This window comes from Puma concolor, chromosome A2 (assembly GCF_028749965.1).
Source record: "Puma concolor isolate L17-30 chromosome A2, mPumCon1.1.hap2, whole genome shotgun sequence".
In the NCBI taxonomy this organism is placed as follows: Eukaryota; Metazoa; Chordata; class Mammalia; order Carnivora; family Felidae; genus Puma; species Puma concolor.
In genome coordinates this window covers 33,504,082-33,525,929 of record NC_141668.1, presented here as the reverse complement: position 1 = coordinate 33,525,929, position 21,848 = coordinate 33,504,082, and the positions used below count along the sequence as shown (strand labels likewise).

The 21,848-nt window shown below is 39.1% G+C and overlaps 2 long non-coding RNA genes across 10 annotated transcripts in view; one reads left to right on the top strand and one right to left on the bottom strand.

The window, feature by feature from the left end:
* Positions 1 to 21,848, bottom strand: part of LOC112866997 (uncharacterized) — a 106,524-nt gene that overhangs the window by 62,647 nt on the left and 22,029 nt on the right. For 3 of the 9 annotated variants that reach the window (XR_015245322.1, XR_015245323.1, XR_015245321.1), the window contains 2 exons: positions 9,688 to 9,745; positions 9,084 to 9,364 (listed from right to left, as the gene is read on the bottom strand). The exons of 2 other annotated variants lie outside the window; for them this stretch is intronic. This is a non-coding gene — a long non-coding RNA (uncharacterized LOC112866997). The remainder of the gene's footprint in view (positions 1 to 9,083; positions 9,365 to 9,687; positions 9,746 to 21,848) is intronic. 4 more of the 9 variants (XR_015245326.1, XR_015245324.1, XR_015245336.1 and 1 more) reach the window with 2 other exon arrangements.
* On the top strand, positions 15,876 to 20,987 carry LOC147583094 (uncharacterized). Its single transcript, XR_015245319.1, has 3 exons — positions 15,876 to 15,938; positions 18,849 to 18,940; positions 20,588 to 20,987. It is a non-coding gene; the product is annotated as an uncharacterized LOC147583094 (long non-coding RNA).

Below are 21,848 nucleotides of genomic sequence, written 5' to 3'. Positions count from 1 at the left end.
CTCGCGGTTGGTGAGTTCGAGCCCTGCGTCGGGCTCTGTGCTGACAGCTCAGAGCCTGGAGCCTGCTTCAAATTCTGTGTGTGTGTGTGTGTGTGGGTCTCTCTCTCTCTTTCTGCCCCTCCCCCACTCACACTCTGTCTCTCCCTCTCTGAAAACTAAAAAAACATTAAAAAAAATAAATAGGGTTAAATAATATATTTTAAAATCCCAAGCACAATATGAAATATTGTGCATCCATTTGCTTCAGTTTTTGGAGAGGACTATATAATTCTGCAGCATTCTGTATTTGTTTCTGACCTCTGATCCAAATTCACACTCTCTTCCCTTCAGTCCATGATTAACAGGAGTGGTTCAGAAACAAAATATAACAAAACACCTCGTTGGTCTCTAACATATCATAGTACCTTATCTCCACCCCAAATCCAACCCCTTTACAGCAATACAGAAGCACAATGAGGTTGTCTCATTTGAGGGATCAGCTGCCCGTTTTCTTTGCCCTATCTTACCTGTATTAGATTATATATAACAAAAAAATAACATTGACCTAGTTCTATTTAGGATAAATCACATGGAATAGCCATTATTTGACAATTCTACAAAAAAAAAAAAAGGAGTTTTAGGGAGTTCAAATGAATAGACTAGACATATGGTGGAAGTCTATTGAGAAATTTTGTTCAGGAATTTCAAAGTCTGAATAGTGACGTTCAAATGATCTAGTAAGAAGATAACTCCGTAAGGATGTTTTATGACTTCATGAAATTAGCACTTAATAAATTTCTGTTATTATTCATCTCATTAATACTGTAAACACTTAATGAGCACCTCTGGTGTGCTCAGACTCTTTTTTAGTTATTCAGGATAGAAAGGTGAATAAGACATAACTCCTGAATTTAAGGAACTTTCAGTCTGATGGCTTGTATTCCATTTGAATTTGAGCGGAAGCATTCAAATTCTAAGGCTGCCAAATAATTATTATATTGAAAAAATCTATTTTCCATTTTTCTAATTAAGTGTAATTTTTTGTTTGAAAAAAGTAGCATCTGCTCATTACTAAAGAAATATTACACACATGTGTTAAGTTAGAAAGTAGACATCCTGTATTGGTGTCGCCTACTATTCAGAATTATGAGGCATTTCAATGTGACCATATTCTAGACAGTGCTAAGGAATCATTAAGTGGCTATTTTGTAATAAGAATTTGGAGGTCTTGTCTGGATAAAATGCAAATAAGAAAGGAAACAACTTAGACAACTTAGAAAGAAAGACAACTTAGAGGCCCCATGCCGTCAAAATGCAAATATGGCCAAGGAGTCCTGCGATATATATCCCACACATGTAAATATATATTGTATAAATATACATAACAAAGAAAGTCCAAAGACTCTTGTCAGACAAACCTGAAAGAAAGGAAGATTTCCTGAATAAACATGAAGAACAAAGAAATCCCAAATGAAAAAAACAAATTGTTCAGAGGATTTCTAATAAAAGAAGTGAAAATTTAACTAATGGCATATGTCAGTCTGACGATTTTAAGCCTGACTCTTGCCATCCTGACATCAAGTAGCAAAGGATTAAAAAGCCAAAAGCCCCTCAGCAAATTCAGCCAGCAGGGCCTTCGACAGAATGTCTCCGCTCTCTCAGAGCCATCTGGGTCCAGAAGCCACCTACTTCTTCCAGCCTTCTCTGGGACAGACAGCGCAGTGGGGACCAGCAGTGGTGAGGTACCAAGGGAACACTTAAAAGAGTTTATTCCAGGGGCGCCTGGGTGGCTCAATCAGTTGGGCATCCAACTCTTGATTTTGGCCCAGGTCATGATCTCATGGTTCGTGGGTTCAAGCCCCATGTCCAGCTCTGTGTGATAGAGTACAGCCTGCTTAGGATTCTCTCTCTCCCTCTCCTCTGCCCCTCCCCTACTCACACATGCGTGATCTTGCTCTCTCTCAAAAGTAAATAAATTAATGAAAAAAAAGAGCTTGTTCCAGAGCATGCACTGTATAAACCCATCAGCATTCCTTGACAGCAATAAATAAATTGTCTCTAGGACTAGGGTAAAAGAATAGAGGGACTATAATAGTGAGAAGTCAAACTATCTGCAATAGTAGTTTTCAAGCTTTTGGTCTCAGGACATCTCCATAGTCTTAAAAAAATTATTAAGGATGCCAAAGAGCACATTTTAAAAGGGTTATAACTATTGATATTTACTAATTACAAATTAAAATGGAGACAAGTTTATATACTATTTAACTTGTTAAAAAATAGCAATATATGTTGACAAATATTTTTATGAAAAATAACTGTTGAGTGACATGCCTCCACAGATGTCTCATGCTCCAAGACAACTTGTTATGTATATCAAGAAGCCAATGCTCTGACAGCTCATTATTTAGGTTTTCTCATGGTTTAATGGGCAGCAAGTAGCCTTGTGGGGTAAACTAGGGTCTCCCTCCAGGACAAAAAGCAGGCTTGCTGACTGCCAGCTATGAACGGCAGGTTCCCCAAACTCAGCCTCTCTCTCCTGTCTGCAACCCACTGTGTGTACAGGCATCCATCCAGGCCTGTCTGTGCTGACCCTGAGGAACTGGTACTCACTCAGGGAAACTGATGTAAACATACTGACACTCTGGCTACTGGTTTTGCTGAGAATAATAAAATCTTTTGATTCTGACACAGGAGTCTCTTGTCTCCTGTCAGCCTCCATTAAACTGTGGTAAGCTAATTTGTTAGCTTTTAAGTAGAGTAAAACCTTAGACCCTTTATAGTTCTTGATAATCACAACCAAAAAAGGCAATGAAAACAGCAGTATTAACATTTTTGTAAATCTCTAATGTCTGATTTAATAGAAGAAAGATTTCTCATCTGATTCAATCCTTGCAATATATCATCTTGGCTAAAATTTATCCAGAAAATCTGGCCTCACACAGACATGCAGCTGGAAAAGAGACAACTCTGTTGACCTCCTAAAAGGATCTCAGGATCCCAGTGGTCCTTGGACCACACTTAGAGAACCAATGAGCCATGACTATGCAGCTGACTACACTACAATAATTTTACCACAGAATAGTCTGTGTTTACATGACTCAGCCATTCCACAAAATTCTTGCTTTAGAAGATGAAGCTGTAAATACGTTAGAATTATTTGTTTCGCTACTGTTATTGTTGCTTTTACTATTTGTTGTTTATTATTTGCTACAAGAACTTTCTGAAAATCCATTTAGCCAAGTAATCAGCCATTAAACTTGCCCTCATCTGAGTAATAGATCATTCATCAGTCTCATCAAAGATTGTTTATTCTTCAAGGCTAACTTCAAAATCTGTGTTGCTGGGTCCATCAATCCTAAACTATTATTTCATAAACCTTGCCCAATCCCAACAGCCTCCTGCCACATTGAAAGACCTGTCTTAAACAAGACTCTTCAACTCCAACAAATACCTGCCTTTGACTTCCCCTTCCTGAGACGCTTCTGAAGCACACTGTCAATACGATGATGTTCCTTAATGCAATAAGCGATAACTTGCTCTTCCTTCATAAATAGGTTAGTTTGGTAGGTTTTATAAGTTATTGTTAATTGACAATCTATTTCTTATATAGATCATTGCTTCTCCAATAAATGAATCTCTGTTCTGAAAAAGTAAGCATCAGATGTGCTTAACACAATCTTTTCTGCACACATTAGGAAAATAAAGTTCTGGGGTCTTTCATCACATGGAGAAATATTGGTATTCAATCTACCATTAAATAATATAAAATTAGCGTTGTCAGATCTAGCAAATAAAATATAGGAAACTCAGTTAAATTCTAATTTCAGTAAAACAATGAATAGTTTTTTAGTACAGGCATGTCCCAAATATTGTGCTGGGCATCCTGTGTTTTATCTGGCAACTCTACCTAACACGTGTGGCAGGACTTGTGGTTCTACTTTAACAATACACATCCTCCAATTGCTTATTATTCGTGATCCTGAAAGATCTTAATGACTTTACAAAACTGAATTCAATAATTATTTCAGGTTATTTACTTTAGGTTGGTAGACAAATTACAGATGAAGTACGGAGAGAACAAAATTCTAATGTAGTCAAAAAAACCCTCTCACTTTGTCAAAGAATCTTGAAACCTTTGTTTTACTTAAATCATGGAGCACCAAATTTTAAGGTTTCAGCTACAACTGCAGGCTAAAAAGCTATTTGTCACCCTACTATAAAAGCTGAATTCAGTCATGGGCTTGCAGACACTATACATAGTACATAAGAAAGTAAGCGGAGAAACAGGCAAGCACAGGTGATGCCAAAGATGACATTATTATAATAACAAGTGTCAAAGTTTTTAGTTTTTAATAGACCCCATATATTTGAAATGGTACAATCCTTAGTCTTTGGATTTCAGAACATAAATGTTTTACATTTAATGCTCAACCCCACACAGATATCCAAAATTTGTTGTTTGTTTTTATTTTTTATTTTAAGGAGAGTGAGGGAGGGGGAGAGGAGGCAGAGGGGGAGAGAGAAAGAATTTGTAAGCAGACTCCACACTCAACATGAAGACCAACACAGGGCTTGATCCCACAACCCTGGGATCATGACCTGAGCCAAAACCAAGAGTCAGACGCATAACCCACTGAGCCACACAGGTGTCCCCAGCCAACATTTGTTAAGAGCATCTAATGTTCAAGGTGAATGAAGAACAAGAACAATCTTCAAACTACTCTGCTATGGTCCTATAATTTTGCATAACTAAAGCTTTTTAAGAATTAATTTTTTGTGTATTAATAGCATCATGCCATAAAGGAAAATATACCAAACTGAGAGGCAGAAGTCTTGGATACTTTAGTCTCAGGCATACAGCTATTGTTCTTCAATTTTGGGCAATTTAGTTCCTGTGTTAGTTTGCTAGGGTTGCCATAACAAAGTGGCTTAAGCAACAGCAATTTATTTTCTCACAGTTCTGGGAGATACAAGTCCCACATCGAGGTGTCTGCAGAGGTAGTCACCTCTGAGTCCGTTCTCCTTCACTTGCAGATGGCTGTGTTCTCCCTGTGTCTTCACATCATCTTCCCTCCATATATGCCTGTTATAGACTGAATGTGCATCCCCAAAATTCGTATGTTGAAATCCTAATCCTCAATGTGATGATTTAGAAGAAGGGGCCCTGGGGAGGTGATTAGGTGATGATGGTGTTGCCTTCATGAATGGGGTTAGTGCCCTTATAAAAGAGACCCCAGAGAGCCTTTGCCCCTTCCACCATTGAGGGCAGGGCCAAAAGACAGGCTGTTTATGAACCAGAAAGCTGGTCCTCACCAGACACCAAATCTGTTGGCACCCTGATCTTGGAGTTCCCAGCCCAGAACTGTGAGAAATAAATCCTGTTGTTTATAAGCACCCAGTCTATGATACTTTCTTCTAGCAGCCCAAATGCACAGGACAATGCCTATGTCCAAACTGCCTCCTAGAAGGACACATTTCATATGGAATTACCCTGTTAACCTTATTTTCTTAATGTTTATTTTTTGAGGGAGAGAACATAAACAGGGGAGGGGCAGGGAGAGAGGGTAGAGAGGATCTGAGGCAGGCTCTGCACTGACACTCTAACAGCAGTGAGCTCAATGCCAGACTTGAACTCACGAACCGAAAGAACATGACCTGAGCCAAAGTCAGCTGCTCAACCAAAAGAGTCACTCAGGCCCTCCACTAATGACCTCATTTTAAATTAATTACTTCTTTAAAGATCGTGTCTGAGTTAGGACTTCAATATATTAATTTGCAGGGACACAATTCAGCCCATAACTGTTCCCATTTCTGATAAGGGTATTGGAATTGATCATTTCTAAAGTCTGTGATTCATACCATATATTCTACATCAGATTACCTGTTACATTTTATGGACTACAAAATTAAAACTAGTGGGTATAAAGCTCGAGAAAACTAATATTCATCAATGGAAATGTCTGAAATCATGCCATTATAATGTTAATGAATACCACAGATGGTAAATGTTCATTTGAATTTCAAATAGTTGTAGCTTTTCAAGTGTACTGAAATGATTCAGCAAAATCTGCATGGTAGAAAAAAATGTAAATAATTGTCTTTCTCTTATTCCAGTAGAACCTAGGAGGACATTCTGCAAATATCTATTGAAATTTCCATGGATTGATACTATTAACAAAAGGCTTTTTACTGAGGCTATGAAAATTAGTTAAGTGTATACCATGGTCTATGGTTTGAGGATATAGGCAGAGACTTGTAGTTGCACCTCTTGTTGTTTTCTTTTTCTTTTCTTTTCTTTTTTTCCTGTAGTGATTTTACAGCTAAATTGATAGCATAATATGTTTTCTAAGGATCTTTATTCCCATATTCACCTGGAGAAACTCAAAGGGAAAGGCATCTATAACATCTCTATGGTAGATTCAAAGGCTCCCAAAATTCTTAAGATGCATTTTGGTCATGGCCACAGAACCATGAATGCCTTCAATGAGAAGTAATCTATACCAGTGCATAATAAAATCGGTCACATAGAATGATCTGAGGAGTACCTTTAAATAAGATTATTCAGGCTTCATTGTAATACATGTAGATTCAGTATGTCTAGGATAGAGCCCATGAGTAAAATTTTTGACAAAGACATTGCACCCTGATACACACACTCCCCCACCAAGAAGATTTTTATGTAGCTGATCCACCTACGTTTGGCAATTGTGGACAAACAGAACCCTGGATCTCACAGACCTTGGAATCTACTATACGACCCCTTCAATCCCTGAAGCATTGAAATGGTTTGGTTTTACTCTCTATGTTTATACTCTCTAATGTGTTTATGAAATCCTATTCCTTAACAATCAAGGAACATTAAGTCCCCAGTTAAGTGTTATAACTGCTTACATGAATTTGAAGAGAAAAGAGCTAAGATTATCCTCTTGCCTGGCCTTTCTTTGGGGTGCATTTTCTCTGTCTTGTACCACTGGTTTGTACGAAACAATTCTGGCAGATTTTGAAACTTAGTGAACACACCATCTAGTTCACTAATACAGGTTTTTTTCTGCCTTTGCCTTTGACTATATTATTTTACAACACAGTAAAGATACAAGTTAATTGTAGAAAACTACTAGTAACGAGAATAATTTCTGTCCGTAGGAACACAAATTTTGTCCAGTGGAATGCCATTGATTATTGTCCTGTGAATACGGACCAGTTTTGCCAGTTTGCACCCCTTTGTAAAAATCGTCTCAGCATTCCTTATCTGATAATAAATATATGAGCTCTCATTTCTCATTAATTAATGAGTTAAACAAAAATTTGACAGATACTAACTTGTACAAGAATTATGACCACAACTACTTTTAAAATTTATCCTTTAACCTGTTCATTAAACAAATATTTATTGACTATATATGAGTACACATTTGCTAGGATAGTAAACAAAAGAGACACAGCCCTTGTTTTTATAGAATATACACGTTAAAGAAAGGAACAAAGAAGGAAACAGGTTTTAAATGAGCAGGCAATTATAGTAAGGTGTCTTTGTGGTGGGCGCCCTCTGTTATAGCTTCCAAGGATCCCAGTATACTGCTAATCTGCTCTTATGTCGTCCCCTCCCTTTGAGTATGGGTTGGATTTATTGACCTGTCTTCAAGAAATAGAACCAAACAGAATAGAATAGAGGGGATGGCATGTAATTTAATTTCCAAGACTGAATTCTAAAATATTATAAACTCTGTGTTGAGGACCCCTTCTGGTTCTCCTGCTTGCTTGTTCTTAGGGGATTGGCTGCCATGCTGTGAGCTACACTATGAAGTGTCTCATGTGGCTGAGAACTGAGGTCTCCAACCAACAGCCACATGAATGAGTGTGGAAGCACATCTTCCCACAGAAACACCTGGAGAGGACTGCAGCCCCAGCCAGCCCCTTAACTGCAAACCTGTGAAAGACCCTGAACCAGAGGCCCCTGGATTCCTTTACTCACAGTAACTGTACCATAATGAGTGTTATTGTTTTAAACCATCACATTTAGGATAAATAGTTATACAACAAGAGATAACTATTATAGTCTTTTTCTTGGCAAACCATTAGAATAGTCTATCACAAATGCCCCAAAAGGAACCACAAAGCTTAGGGTCAGCTTGGGGATCTTACATCTAACATTGTTACCCTTAAGCCTAATTGTCCAGGAATTAGTTTCAGAGTATCCAGGTCCAGGTGAACCAACACTGGTAACTGTAGACACAACAGCACACATATCCAGAAAGAAAGAAAAAAAAAAAAGGGTGATCCTATGGCAACTTCCAATGTATTTTATTAAAAATCCCTTTGACAAGCTGTATGTAATAGCAAAAGACATTCCAGATTCTACCCATATGTCTATCCCAAGATCTAGAAAATTCTATTTCAGAGGAAACATTGGTCCTTCTGTGCTAATGCAGAGGAAAGGTTGTTTGTTGGCATTTGCCAAGTATAGGCTAATGCCCAGGAAATTTGTCATAAGGCTATCCATAATGTAGCCCCTTTCCCAATATAAAATTAAATATAAAATAATCGATCAACAACTCAAAACATTTAAATATCATTGAACTAGGGGCACCTGGCTGGCTCAGTTGGAAGAGCATGCAACCCTTGGTCTTGGGGTGGTGAGTTTGAGCCTCATGTTGGGTGTAGAGATTACACACATACACAGATACATACATACATACATTTAAAAAAAGTATTTAAAAAGTATTTTAAAAAATCGTAAAAAAAAATCTTTGAACAAAATTTAGTAATATATATTTGGTTGCCTCCTGAGTGGAAAAACCCAGAGGACCAGAGAATAGGAGCGAGAGGAAAAATTCATCTCAACAGTGTATTTGTTGGTAGTTTTAAATTCTTTATACTCTATATAGATATTATCTAATCAAAGGGTTATTCATTAACTAAAATGTATACACTCTGAATCATATTAATATTGCACAATTTATCTTTCCCTTTCAGTTTTATGATTCTCAACATTTCTTTTTTCTACCTTAGAAGGGAATACTAATTCTAAACATTTTTTTTTCAAAAGTAGTACAAGTACCAGTTTTACACTCCAAAGATATGGCTGCCCCCAACTGCAGTTTTACCTCTAATTTGACTGAGTGTTTCACCCAGCTTCAATCATCTGTGCTCAGGAAAGACTTCACCTCTCTTTGGTCTCCTAGAGAGGAGAGCAAACAATGAAACTTCCCACCAGCTTTCAAGCAACTACTTCTTATTAGCTATAGCTTTAGGCAGGTCATCTTAGGTCTGCACCCAGGACACATCTGGATGCCTCCTCATTCAGTCTCTTCAAGACTGGTGGATTGCTGGGATGTGAGCTGCCCTGATATTCTGTCCTTGTTCTTGGAACTTCATAATAGCTCCTCTTCATTGAAGAATCAGAGTAAGAAAGGAGAAGGGGGAAAAACACGTAACAAAACTTAAAATACAAAAAGCCATTTAGGAATGCCTGGGTGGCTCAGACGACTTCTGCTCAGGTCATGATCTCCCGGTTCGTGGGTTCGAGCCCTGTGGCGGGCTCTGTGCTGCCAGCTCAGAGCCTAGAGCCTGCTTCGGATTCTGTGTCCCCCTCTCTCTCTGCCTCTCCCCCACTCTGTCTCTCAAAAATAATAATAAAAAAAAAACATTTAAATTGTCCTTAAACCCAGATAATAGTAGCAGTTATTTCAATGAGCTTAGGGTTCTTACCTCTGCTGAATGATTAATGGAAATTCTGTGTCTTCAGAAATACTGAAGCCATCATATCCTAGATTCAGACAAAACAAAATTTTCAACTAATATACAGCAAATTAACTCCCAATTAACCAGGACATACCAAAGGTTTTCTACTTTTACTAAAAAAGACCAAATGAGGTCCTGGCTCTGTAACAGATATGGTATTTGTACTGTAGGGATATCTGTTGGTCTGAGAAGATCTGCTTCTAGCTTCGGTGGAGAGGGGAGAGGTCCTGAGAGGGGGTAAAATGAAAGGGAAGCGATGAAGGTGGGCCAGGCTCTCCACCCGCTTCTTCACAGAAGAGCCCTCTGCCTTGATGCCCTGATGCTGGGAAAGCACTCACCTCCACACTCCATCAAAGACCTTGTTTGTCTTTGCTTCTTCTCTGTTTCCCACCTTCTCCTACTTCTTGACCTTTCATTTTAAACTCATAGGCTTTATTTTTATTTCTAATCTAGGCTCTCTTAATAGGTATGTTCTTCATTGCTCTCCTAGCTGGATTTCTGCTCTTCACTTTACCTACCAAGCTGTGTGACTCTGGGCAAAGTACCTACTCTTTCTGTGCCTTCCTTTCCTTGCTATAAAATGGAAATAGTAATGGTCCTGTCTCATGACATTATTGAGAGAATTAAATGAGTTAGAAGAGTAACCTTTCTTAGAATAGTGTCTGATATGATATGAAGGATATATAGGGCAGATGTTATTTTTATAGGAAGTTTTACTTATTTCCCCCTTATTCTATTTTTTACCTTCAGTTTATTTTATTGCATTTTAATTTTAGCATTATCTTAGTTCTTTTTCTTAATTTTAGGTTTCTCTATAAATTTAAATCATTATGCTTAATTTTGTCAACGGTCAGCATTCTATAATTGTACACTTCAAGGACTAGTTTAAGCCGGTCTTTCACTTGGGTTTGGATGACCCTCTTTGTTCTCCCATTTCTTCTTTTTGGTTGAATTGAATGGTGGTAATGATTTTTAATGACCCGTCTTCATTACAGGAAACAAGAATTGAGTCTAGAGAAGTGGCTACCAAACCTCAGTGTGTCTTAGAATCACCTAGAGGGCTTATAAAACACAGATTGATGGCACCAGCCCCTAAGGTTTTGATTCATTGGGTCTGGGGTGGGGCCTGGGTGATGCTGAGGTTGTGAGTTGGGGACCACATTCTGAGAACCGCCGGTCTGGAAAAGTGTGAATAGGGATAGAGTCCTTATTATAACTAGTAAAAAACCCTTCCCATGCAACCTAACCCACTTTCACTATGCGCCCACATGCTTTATTGGATTTTCCCTAACACATTCTACTCCCTGCTCAATATAAACTTTTCCCAAGGCCATTATCATCCTCCCTCCCCTGTATATGGGTCATTAATTGACCAACAAGGTGACTTATTAAAATATTACACTAAATATATATATATATATATATATATATATATATATATATATATACACATACACATACATACCACACCATTCTCCTTAAGAGAAAATATATAAGTCAGAATCCATGGTTTCTAAAATATACAATAATTGGGTTTTAGGCACATCTTGGCAATTCCAGGAGGGAAGAGCAAGGTGAGCCAACCTTACACCCAAGATCCTTCTGAGAAGCCAAGAGTAATGGAGCTCTCAGAGGCCCCACCGGGGTCCTGGGACCTGGAAGTCAGAGTCTTGTCACTGCTTTCAAAATATTCACTTCCAATATAATTTGGGGAGAATAAGGGCAAAGTCCTGCCATAGCTCATCTCTGTCCTCTCCCCTTTCCCCCAGGATAATGGTTTTCCTGTAGTGCATGTACACAATCCCATACATGTTTGTATAATTTTATTTTCTGTGCGTCTAACAATATATAATATTAATATTCATTATATATTTACATACTTTGTATCTTTTTTCAGACTTTCTGATCATGATCTTTGTCTCCCATCTATGATTATTACCTTGTCCCCAACCACTTCAGTCCTCCAAATTCTTAAAGTAAAGCGTTATGGCTGGGCTGGGCTTTTCCAGGCTTTTTTCTTTGTTCATAGAGGGTACAGGATGCTATCCTATGAAAACTAGAGTCCCTCAAAGGGTATTTTATCAAATTTGGATCTAAGCCACTGATAACTCTGATAATGACAATTGCCCTCTTTGCCCCAAATTGCCTGACTGCTTTATGTCTTGCACTGAAAGATTTTCCCATTGAAAGGATTCTTCCCCAATACTAAATAATCTGTCTTCTTCCTGACTCTCATATCCTGCCATCTTTAACACACTGCAAAGTTTCAGAAAATGGGAGGGGACTTAGCTGTCTCCAGATAGATCTAACCCACTGCCTGACTCCAGCCATTTTACCACCAACCCCTAATCCAGTGGGGATTAATGGTCAGTCAGAAATTCCGCAGACTCATCCACCATTCTTGACTCAGATGGGCTCAGCTGGCTGGAGGTAGAGTGTACTGCTCTACAGGAAATGGCTCTCTAGCAACCCATGAGCCATGAGCTCCACAGCACGACCAATGAGTGGTGGGAGTCCTGGAGCACAGTCTGCATCCTCCAAGAATCCTCTCCTGCATTTTGGCTGGTTGGGACCCCAATAGTAAGGTCTACAAAATGTTGGGGGCTTTTAATGTTAATTGCCTGTTAGAATTCTGGATTGTTCATTAATTTTTCTATATTTGGCCCTTTGGGTCTTTTAATTGTCTAACCATTACTTTTTTTTTTTTAAGTTTATTTATTTATTTTCAGAGAGCTAGGCAGGGAAGGGACAGAAGGAGATAGAGAGGATCCCAAGTAGGCTCCCTGCTGCCAGGGAGGGGTCAGATGCGGGGCTTGAACTCATGAACCGTGAGATCATGACCTGAGCAGAAACCAAGAGTTGGACACTTAACCAACTAAGCCACTAATTCTCTATTCATTTCTTATGAAGCTACAGATAGATCCATCATCTTGATCTGTATCAGTTTTATGGCTTCCATTGCAAAATTGTCTAAAGCATTAGGAAAGAAATCTTTTTATGTGATTTTAGAACTTGTTTCTTGGCAAGCTTGATGTGTCTTCATGTTGAAGTAAGCATATAATTTATCACCTAAACTGGAACAGTTTTGAGAGTGACAAATGCTACATCACTTGGGATGCTAGTACAACAGAACACCGGACAGTCTAGACAAACCAGACACACGATCACGGACACCCTACTGAGTGTGCACATTCCCTCCCCCAAAATAAGGTTCCAGAGGAAGCGTTCAGCAAACAGGCTATGGTGTCACCCCTGCCAGGACCATCTGCTTGTGTTTGACGAACCGGGAGGCCTTGGGACCGGCTAAGTCACACAAAATATATTTGGACACATGTGGGATCTGTAGTCCAACTGCCTGTGTTCTTCCAATGGAGAAATCTACATGAAGCCATGCTATAAATAGAAACTTCATTATCTGCACTGTGTGTTTCTGCCTTGGCTCAAAATGTAGGAACTTCCATCAACATTTCCTTTCTCTAAGCAAAGTGTTGGAGGCTTAGACAAACATTTCTGCCTTCTCAGAAATGCCAAGGGAAAAAAATCTTCCATTCTTAGCAAATCTCAATTACTAGCAACTTCTTCTGCAAAGAGGCATGACTGAATGACTTGATAGACCTGGGAGAAACCAGTACCTGGTAGGCTGCGTTTCTCTACTGAGCAGGTGATATTCATTGAATGTTTGCTATATGCTGGGAACTTTACATGGTTTTGTATGGTGCATCAGCTCCAGGCCGGCAGCTCAGCACAGCCAGAGGATGCCACAGAGGATATCAAAGATGTATGAACAACAATAACAAAAAACCCAGCAGAGTGAAAATTCTCAACACATGGTTTTTTTGCTCTGTATGTATGTGTTTTAACTAATTCCATGAATCCCTAGTGGAGCTGATCATCTGTGTGTGCCCACACCTGCCCGTGGTTGGCAGGCCTGCAGGATCCCACTCGAGGTCCCAAAGGCCTGCTTCCACTTGCCCTGCACCAGCCAGAGTAACTGACATTCAGATGGAACCTTAAAATGAAAAAGCAAACATGAGTCACAACTTCATAGGACAGTTCTGCCACATATATTTCAGCAGTGTGATTTAGCTCACACACAGTAAATAGGGAAGTAGTATCAGGGTAACACGGAAGTCAAATCAGTTCACACCCAATTTTTCCCTAGCCAAAGGAGAGAACTATAGTTGTTGGCAGGTTAGAAAAAGCCCAGCTTCTATGGTGGCAACAGGCTTTAATTTTTAAAATGTGAAGCAAACATCTACACTCTCAGGTGCCCAGACCTTGCACCGTTCTTGGCTTGTGGCAGGCCATGCTGTCTCGAATGCCCCAACCCCTGCTACAGACAGTCCCAGAGGCTTGGAGGTCTGCTTCTATCCACACTGTCCCTACGCCACCCAGCACTATGGTCTTCTTCTTTTTTTTTAATGTTTATTTATTTTTGAGAGAGCACAAACAGGGGAGGGGCAGAGAGAGAGGCGGAAACGGAATCTGAAGCAGGCTCTAGGCTCCCTGCTTTTGGCACAGAGCCTGACACAGGACTCGAACTCACAAACTGCAAGGTCATGACCTGAAGTCAGATGCTTAACCAACTGACCTTCAGCACTACTGTCTTATGTCTGTTCTTAACTGGGTCAGAATCTTGAAGAAGGCAGAAATGAGGGATTAGATCCCCCTCACCTTTAACTGGGTGGGCACAGCCTCTGGTTCGAGTACAGCTCAGCTCAAACCTTCAATTACGAATGCTCCAACAGAATCGAGTCAGCGAGCACCACAGTAACAGCAACATGCATTCAGAGAGTGCTATTTGTCAGGAATGTTCTAAGAGCATTACATGGTCTTACATATTGAAGGGGATCAGAATATGCCATCCCCAAATATGCCACTTTGACAGGATTATTTTGAGAGGAAAGCATTTGAGTTCTTGAAAATCCCTTATCTGCCTAAAAGCAGGGCCTCCCAAAAGAACTCAAGTGCCACAAATCCTCTCCCGGGATCCACTCTAATAGCTTCTGGGAGACAAGAAGTCAGCACCACACCCAGACACACACTGTCACAAACCATCATATCTTCCATATAGCCCTCCAAGGATCCATTTACCCTTCCAAAAAGCCATTTGCTCTTCCCTAAGTGCCCTTTGCCATCCCCTCCCCTTCTAAGTTAGGTATATAGACCCCAAATTCTAACCACTCCTTTGAGTACCTCATTGCCCAGTGCTCTCAGATATGCAATGTACATGCAAATGTACATGCGAATGTTCTCAACTTGATCTGTCTTTTTGTCAGCCAATTTACAGGGCCCCAGCCAGAGAACCTACGGGGGTTAGAAGAAAAAAATAATATTTTCATCCCCTACAGTTTGTATGTATTAACTCATTTAATCACAACCCATGAGGTAAGTGTTTTCAGCTGAGGAATCTGAGACATGGGAAGGTTAAGTGATTTAGCTAAAGACTGTTAATACAATAGCATAGCCTGGAGAAAAAGCAAAGTTCTAAAGTTGGAATGATTGTTTTGGGGAGTTAGCAGCAGCGCTGAGAAGACAAAAGGAAAAAACAAAAAAAGAACCAATATCAACATTCTTGGGTTGGCATCAAAGGGCAATTGTGGGGTCAACCTAGATAAACTGAGATTTTGGAAAGTCCTATTGGTTTGTGAATGTCATCCTGGGTCGCCCAGATAATTAATAATAAATAATTAATAATATTAATAATTAATATTTAATAATTAAATCATGTAACAATAAAATGAATTAAAGTTATTCAACTAGAAGAGCAGCCTACAATAATCATTAAATTTATCAAAAATAGATATCTGATACAAGAGCCGAAATTTTCCACAAGGGTAAAGCAAAGTTATTACCCCCCACCGCTCTTTATAACTTGATTCTTAATGATCAGATGCTGCTTTCAGATGAGTTGGACACAGTCCCGTAGAGAACACAAAGATGAACAATGTTTTATAAGCTAATGATGCAGTTATATTATCTCAAATCGTGAGTAGCCTGCACAAACAACAGGTTCTGCAAACTCATTATTGTCAGAAAAGAGTTACAGACTAACTTTTTAAATGTGAAAATAGTTGCTTTTGGAGGGTGTCCCAGAACTTTTAACTAATTTATAAACAACAAGCCAATACAAGGAGTGATCTCAGTTATTTTGGTGAACATTGAACAAACAGAACATCTTGGAGGATGTGGGAGGAAATAGCTCTCCTCAAAGTCAGGTATTCTATAGGTGCTGGTGGGGGGCAGTGGTGGTGGTGGTTGTGGTGGTGGTTAAGAATTCTGTTTTTGTGGTTTTTCACCTGAAGCAAGTATCTGATTATAGCTGTTTTAAAGTATTTTCAAGCTAAATTAATAGTTGCCATGCTACACTTTTGGATTCCATTTTATGTTCAACTGTATGCTAGAACAGATCCAAGTTATATTTTGGAGAGAAAGTCAGCCTTCCACAGGTATTCTTCTATATTCATCTCAAGCGGAGCAGACATGACAAAGGCTGGCACAGAAGCACATATATTTGAAGGCGTATCTGCTTTGTGCCCCACCTTGTTACTCTTTCTTCTGTTTTAATTCTAATACTTCCTACCTGGTCATATTTATGTATCATTGAAAGCCAGTTGTAAATCATTTTTCTGAAGATGAGAAATAAATTGTGAAAGAAGTGTAATTTAAGTACATTACTTCAAATACACATCTTCAAATATAAATTCAACTAGTAAATACATACATATACAACATATACTTATTAAGACTCTTCCAAAGTTTGCATAAAAGCTTCTTTCATTTCAACTGAATTATTTACTGAATGAAGGTGCCAGATCTTAGCTTATAAACCACATTTAAAGGCTTTGTACTGAATATTTTCTTTTCCTAAAACAGGAAAATTTTGCAATTGCCACCTTTCCTAAGGAGACAGAATTATCCTTCCAATAAGGCTTAATCTATATTAAAAAAAGGAAAGTTGCATGCACATTTACATGCATTATTTCTAAATCTGGAGACATCCAACTTCTTTGCAGGAAGAGCCAAGACAGAATGAGTCATCCTCTCCAATTGGTCCTCCATTTGACAAAGGACTAAACCTCTTCCCTATCACCTCAATTAGCTTTACACACTGAAACACATCTCCAGCCCTCAGACTATAAACCCTTTTACAGAAATGGAAAGACTGGAATTTATAGTCACAAGTTCAACCATTTTCAGAAGTCCTAATTTTGTTCTTTAAATGAAAGATGCAAGGATTTTTCTCATTATTACCTAAAATACCCAAGTGTGTTTTCCCAAAAAAGAGTCAGGTAGTTTATTTGGGTGGTGATCCTAGGACATAGGACAAAGGACCCAGGGAAAGTGAGTTCAAAAAATAGAAAAATCCAGGCATCTGGGTGGCTCAGTTGGTTGAGCATCCAACTTTGGCTCACATCATGATCTTGCAGTTTGAGTTCAAGCCCCACATCAGGTTCTATGCGGACAGCGCAGAGCCTGCTTGGATCCTCTGTCTCCTCCTCTCTTTGTGCCTCCCACCCCCAATCCCACTCTGTCTCTCTCAAAAGTAAATAAACATTAAACAAAAAAACTGAAAAATCCAATATAAGTGTCCATAACCAAATTCCCACTGTGGACAAAAGGGGCTCAATTCACCTGAGTGTCCTGATGCATACATTATGCTTCCCAAGGGACAAGAAGCTGGAGCTTCCATCTCCTGTTGATAGAAGGTTGTCCTAGAAGTTAACTCACCTATATTTTTAGGCTCCCTGGTATAACAGAAAGATTTGGGGCAGAAAGCTGAAAAATCTGCCTCTCACTTGAAGTGAGAAGTGCAAAGGCAGCCTGAGCTTGCACAGAAGTACACACTTTAGCTTCAGCTAAAATCAAAGGTGGGCACAAGGAATGAGATTCAGTGTTTCAGAGGTGTCTAGTGAAAGTACCCAAATGTGGTAGATAGTTAATGAATCTTGTGCAGTCCCCCTTCCACAGTCTCTGGGCTGGGCTTATGATGGCTCTAATAGGATGAAACAGAACTTATTCTGTGCCTATTCTGTGTCTAGCCTTCAACTGACCCCACAGCTTCTGCTTCTTACTTCTTGGAATGCTTGCTCTTGGAATATGGTCACAGTAACTTAAAGCTCAATGTAGAGGACCATGTGAAAAGAACTGAGATCTGAGGAATCTACTCCTGAAATCACTGTTTCACTATATGTTAACTAATTTGGATATAAATTTAAAAAAATAAAAAATTAAATTAAAAAAAAAAAAAAAAAAGAACTGAGATCTGACTGACAGGTCTGGCTGAGCTCCCGGTCAAGCCTTCAGACGACTGATGCTGTCCCAATGCCATTGGACAATACCATGCTGGGAAGAATTGCCATCAGTTATGGCTCTGAAGGATTCTGAGTAATTTTAGTGATTCTGAGAGGAAATGTTTTTGATATTTTTTTTGCCAAATTACATTGTTGAATATTATTGTGTGAAAATTTTTCATGCCTACTCTAACCTTCCTCCCCAGTGTGGATGTTATAGGGTTATCAGAGTCATATGATGTTCACTCAACAGTCATTTGAAATTCACTGAACAAATATTTATTGAGTACTTACCAGGTGGCAGACCCTATTCTAGGCACTATTATAGTAATGAACAAAATAGATAAGAAACCCTGTCCCCTTGGAGAGGGGAGAGTGAAAATGAGCAGAATAAATTCATAGAATGTAAATATATAGTATCTAGAGAGTGTTAAGAGTTGAGAAAAACTAAAGCAGAAAAGGAGAATAGAGAAAAAGTTTACAAACAGGTGTCAAATTTTAGATTAAGTAACCAAAGATGACCTCATTGAGAAGACAGCATTTGAGTAAAGTCCCTTAGGAAAAGAGGGAACCACAAGGGAATCTAAAAGAAAAGCAGAAAGAACAGCAAGTATACAAAACTTGAGGCAAGGCTGTTACTGAAGCATTCAAGAAACAGTGATGAGGCCATTGTGGCTACAGCTGGGTGAGCAAGGGAATAATAGTAAAGGTGTAAGTTAATAGGGGACTAGATCACACAGAATCTTTTGGAAGTGAGTGGAGAATTTTAGCAGAGGGGTGATATGATCTGACTACATCTTAAGAGTATGATTCCGGCTTCTGTATTAAAAACAGATTGGGAAAAGAGGACCAAAGAATACTCAGGAAAAGCAACCGATCACTGTACTGCAATACCAGGTGAGAGAAGAAGGACTTGTACCAGAACGGTAACAGTATGGGGGGCAGGGAGGGTGAGGGTGCAGGGAGAAATGGACCGATTGGACAGATTTGAGGTATAAGTGAAAACAGAGTCAGACAATGGAATCTGCTGACACTTCAGATGTGAGATGTTTTTAATAAAAGAGAAAGGTGTTAGGCATTACTCCAAAGTTTGGGCCTCAGCAAATGAAGAATTACATTTCTATTAACTGAGATGAGGATGTTTGGGAGTTTGTATATAGAGTTCAGTGTTAGACACATTAACTTTGAGATGGATATTAAACCTACAACTCAAGACGCTGAGGAAGAAGTCTGAGCAATAAGCCTGAATTCAGGATAGAGGTTCAAGCCAGAGATATAAATATGGGAGTCATCAGCATATGGTATTTAAAGCTATAACACTGAATAAAATTATGAAGAGACTGAACATAGATAGACAAGGGAGAGGTCTCAAGACTAACTACAGGGCATTCCAAGATATAGAAGTTGGGAAAGAGAGCATGTAGAAGGAAAACAAGAGACTGAGAAGCAACAAGCAAAGCAGAAAGAAAGCCAGCAAGGTGTGGTAGCTAGAAAACCAAGAAAATGTTTTAAGGAGGAAAATATAACTGACCATATCAAATGCTAATAGTTCAGGGGAGATGAGGTGTGAGAGCTCATTATCAAATTTAGCAACACAAATTGTCCTGGTGAAAAACAGTTTTTTTGAAGCAGTGATAAAAGCCTAATGGATTGAGTTCAAGAGTAAATGGAAGCAGAGAAAGTCAGCAGTCAATATAGAGAATTCCAAAGTTTTTTTTATATATAAGCAAAATGAAGTTGGCATAGCAAAACAAAAAAAAAAAAAAAAAAAAAAAAAAAATTAATGGGAGATATAACAGCAGTTAGTATGGTGATGTAACAACCCAAAAGAGAGGGAATAATTATGATCCAAAAGAATGGGTCAGAATTGCTGGAATCATGCCTTTAGTGGTGAAAAGGGATGGAATATAGTACAACAGTGAGAAACTGACCTTATTTAAGAATACAGACAATTTAAGTGCATGCTTAGTAACAGAAAAGGAAGGCAGAGTGAATGCACACAGATGCAGGAGGTAAGTAGATGAGGTGTGAGAGTTCATGAAAGTTCTCCTATGAAGGTTTCTATTTTGCCAGTGAAATAGGAACCAGGGTCATCAGCTAAGAGTGATTTCGGTGGAGAAGGCCTTGGAGATTTGAGGAGAGGTGCAGAAAGTATGAAGTAATCAACAAGGAAGAGTATGGATTGGGGATATATGGTATCGGCATCGCTGCAGGGCAATGTCACCTACTTTAGGAACAGTGGTAGTGACAGCAAGTGACAGTAGTCAACACTGTTGTGGGCTTCATTCCACTCAGATGTGTAGGTGCAGGAACAGCACAGTTGGATTTAGCCAGGCTGTGTTTGGCTAATCACAGCCTCATCTCCCTCCACCCCCCATCCCTGAACCCCCTCTCCTCCTCATGGAAATATTAGCTATTTCTTTCCTAACAGATAACAATACTGTTCAGAGAGCTTGGTGATTCTGACTCAGCTTTCAGTACTTCTCCCAATGATGTCTTGCAAAAGTTTCGTGTTTTGTCATTTACTTTTCTTCTTCCCATCCCACAATTCATATGTTTTTCTATTTTCGAAGTTATGAAATATAGTTGTATCCTGAGTAATTTTCCAGAAGGGGCGAAGACAACTGTGGAATGAGAGAGAACTGGTATGATATCTCAATAATGTTAAATACCATTTATGCGGCACCTTTATGCCGTAGGTACTTAACATACATTTCTAATCCTTTCAATAAGTTTCCCCCTTTTAAAGGAATGGAACCTTAGAAGTTAGATGAGTCACCCAGCTAATAAATGCCAAAGCCTAGATCTGAACCCTGTTGTGCATGTTCCACAGAGCTGACTCTGGCCACTCCACCCCCTGGCCCTTATTTGCCAGGGCAAAATCAAGCCTGTGTTGTCCTAGCTCCAACTGTGGTTGAGAAGTCTTGCCCAAATATCTTTAATCCAAGGTGCTATTTCCAGCCTCTCCCCTGCCAAACACCAGATCTCATCTGCTCTTGTTCTTGAAATAAAAATTCTAGGGGCGCCTGGGTGGCGCAGTCGGTTGAGCGTCCGACTTCAGTCAGGTCACAATCTCACGGTCTGTGAGTTCGAGCCCCGCGTCGGGCTCTGGGCTGATGGCTCAGAGCCTGGAGCCTGTTTCCGATTCTGTGTCTCCCTCTCTCTCTGCCCCTCCCCCGTTCATGCTCTGTCTCTCTCTGTCCCAAAAATAAATAAATGTTGAAAAAAAAAATTAAAAAAAAAAAAGAAAAAAAAAAAGAAATAAAAATTCTAGTTTTCATGTTCCAAACTGAACTTGTTCCTAAATACTGAATTTCACCTGTGTTCTACTGTCCAATTTTAAACCTCTGGATTTATTTACCTATATTTACAATACCTTGGCACTGTTAATGTTTTGGGCCAGGTAGTATTTTTCTTGTGGAGCCTGTCCTGTGCAGAGTAGGCTGCTCAGCAGCATCCCTGACCTTTATACACTTGATTCCAGTAGCACCCCCTCCCCAGTTGTGACAATCAACAATATCTACAAACACTGCTAAATGTGCTATGGGAGGCAAATTGTCCCTGGTTGTGATCACTGGATCAGAAGTAAAGATTACATAGGAATTAGTTTTTTGGGTTTTTTCATCTTATTTTAAATTTTATTTTGCCACTTTATCCATAAAAGATAAGTTATTTTTATACTTTTTGTTTTAGATTATGTTTTTTTGTTTTGTTTTTTAGAAGACATGCTCCTCTCTGACTTTTACATTCTCTATACTTTTCCAAGAACTCCTTGTCTCAACATCACCATTACAAGTAGAATTAATTCTAACAGTCCCCATTTTCCCATTATAC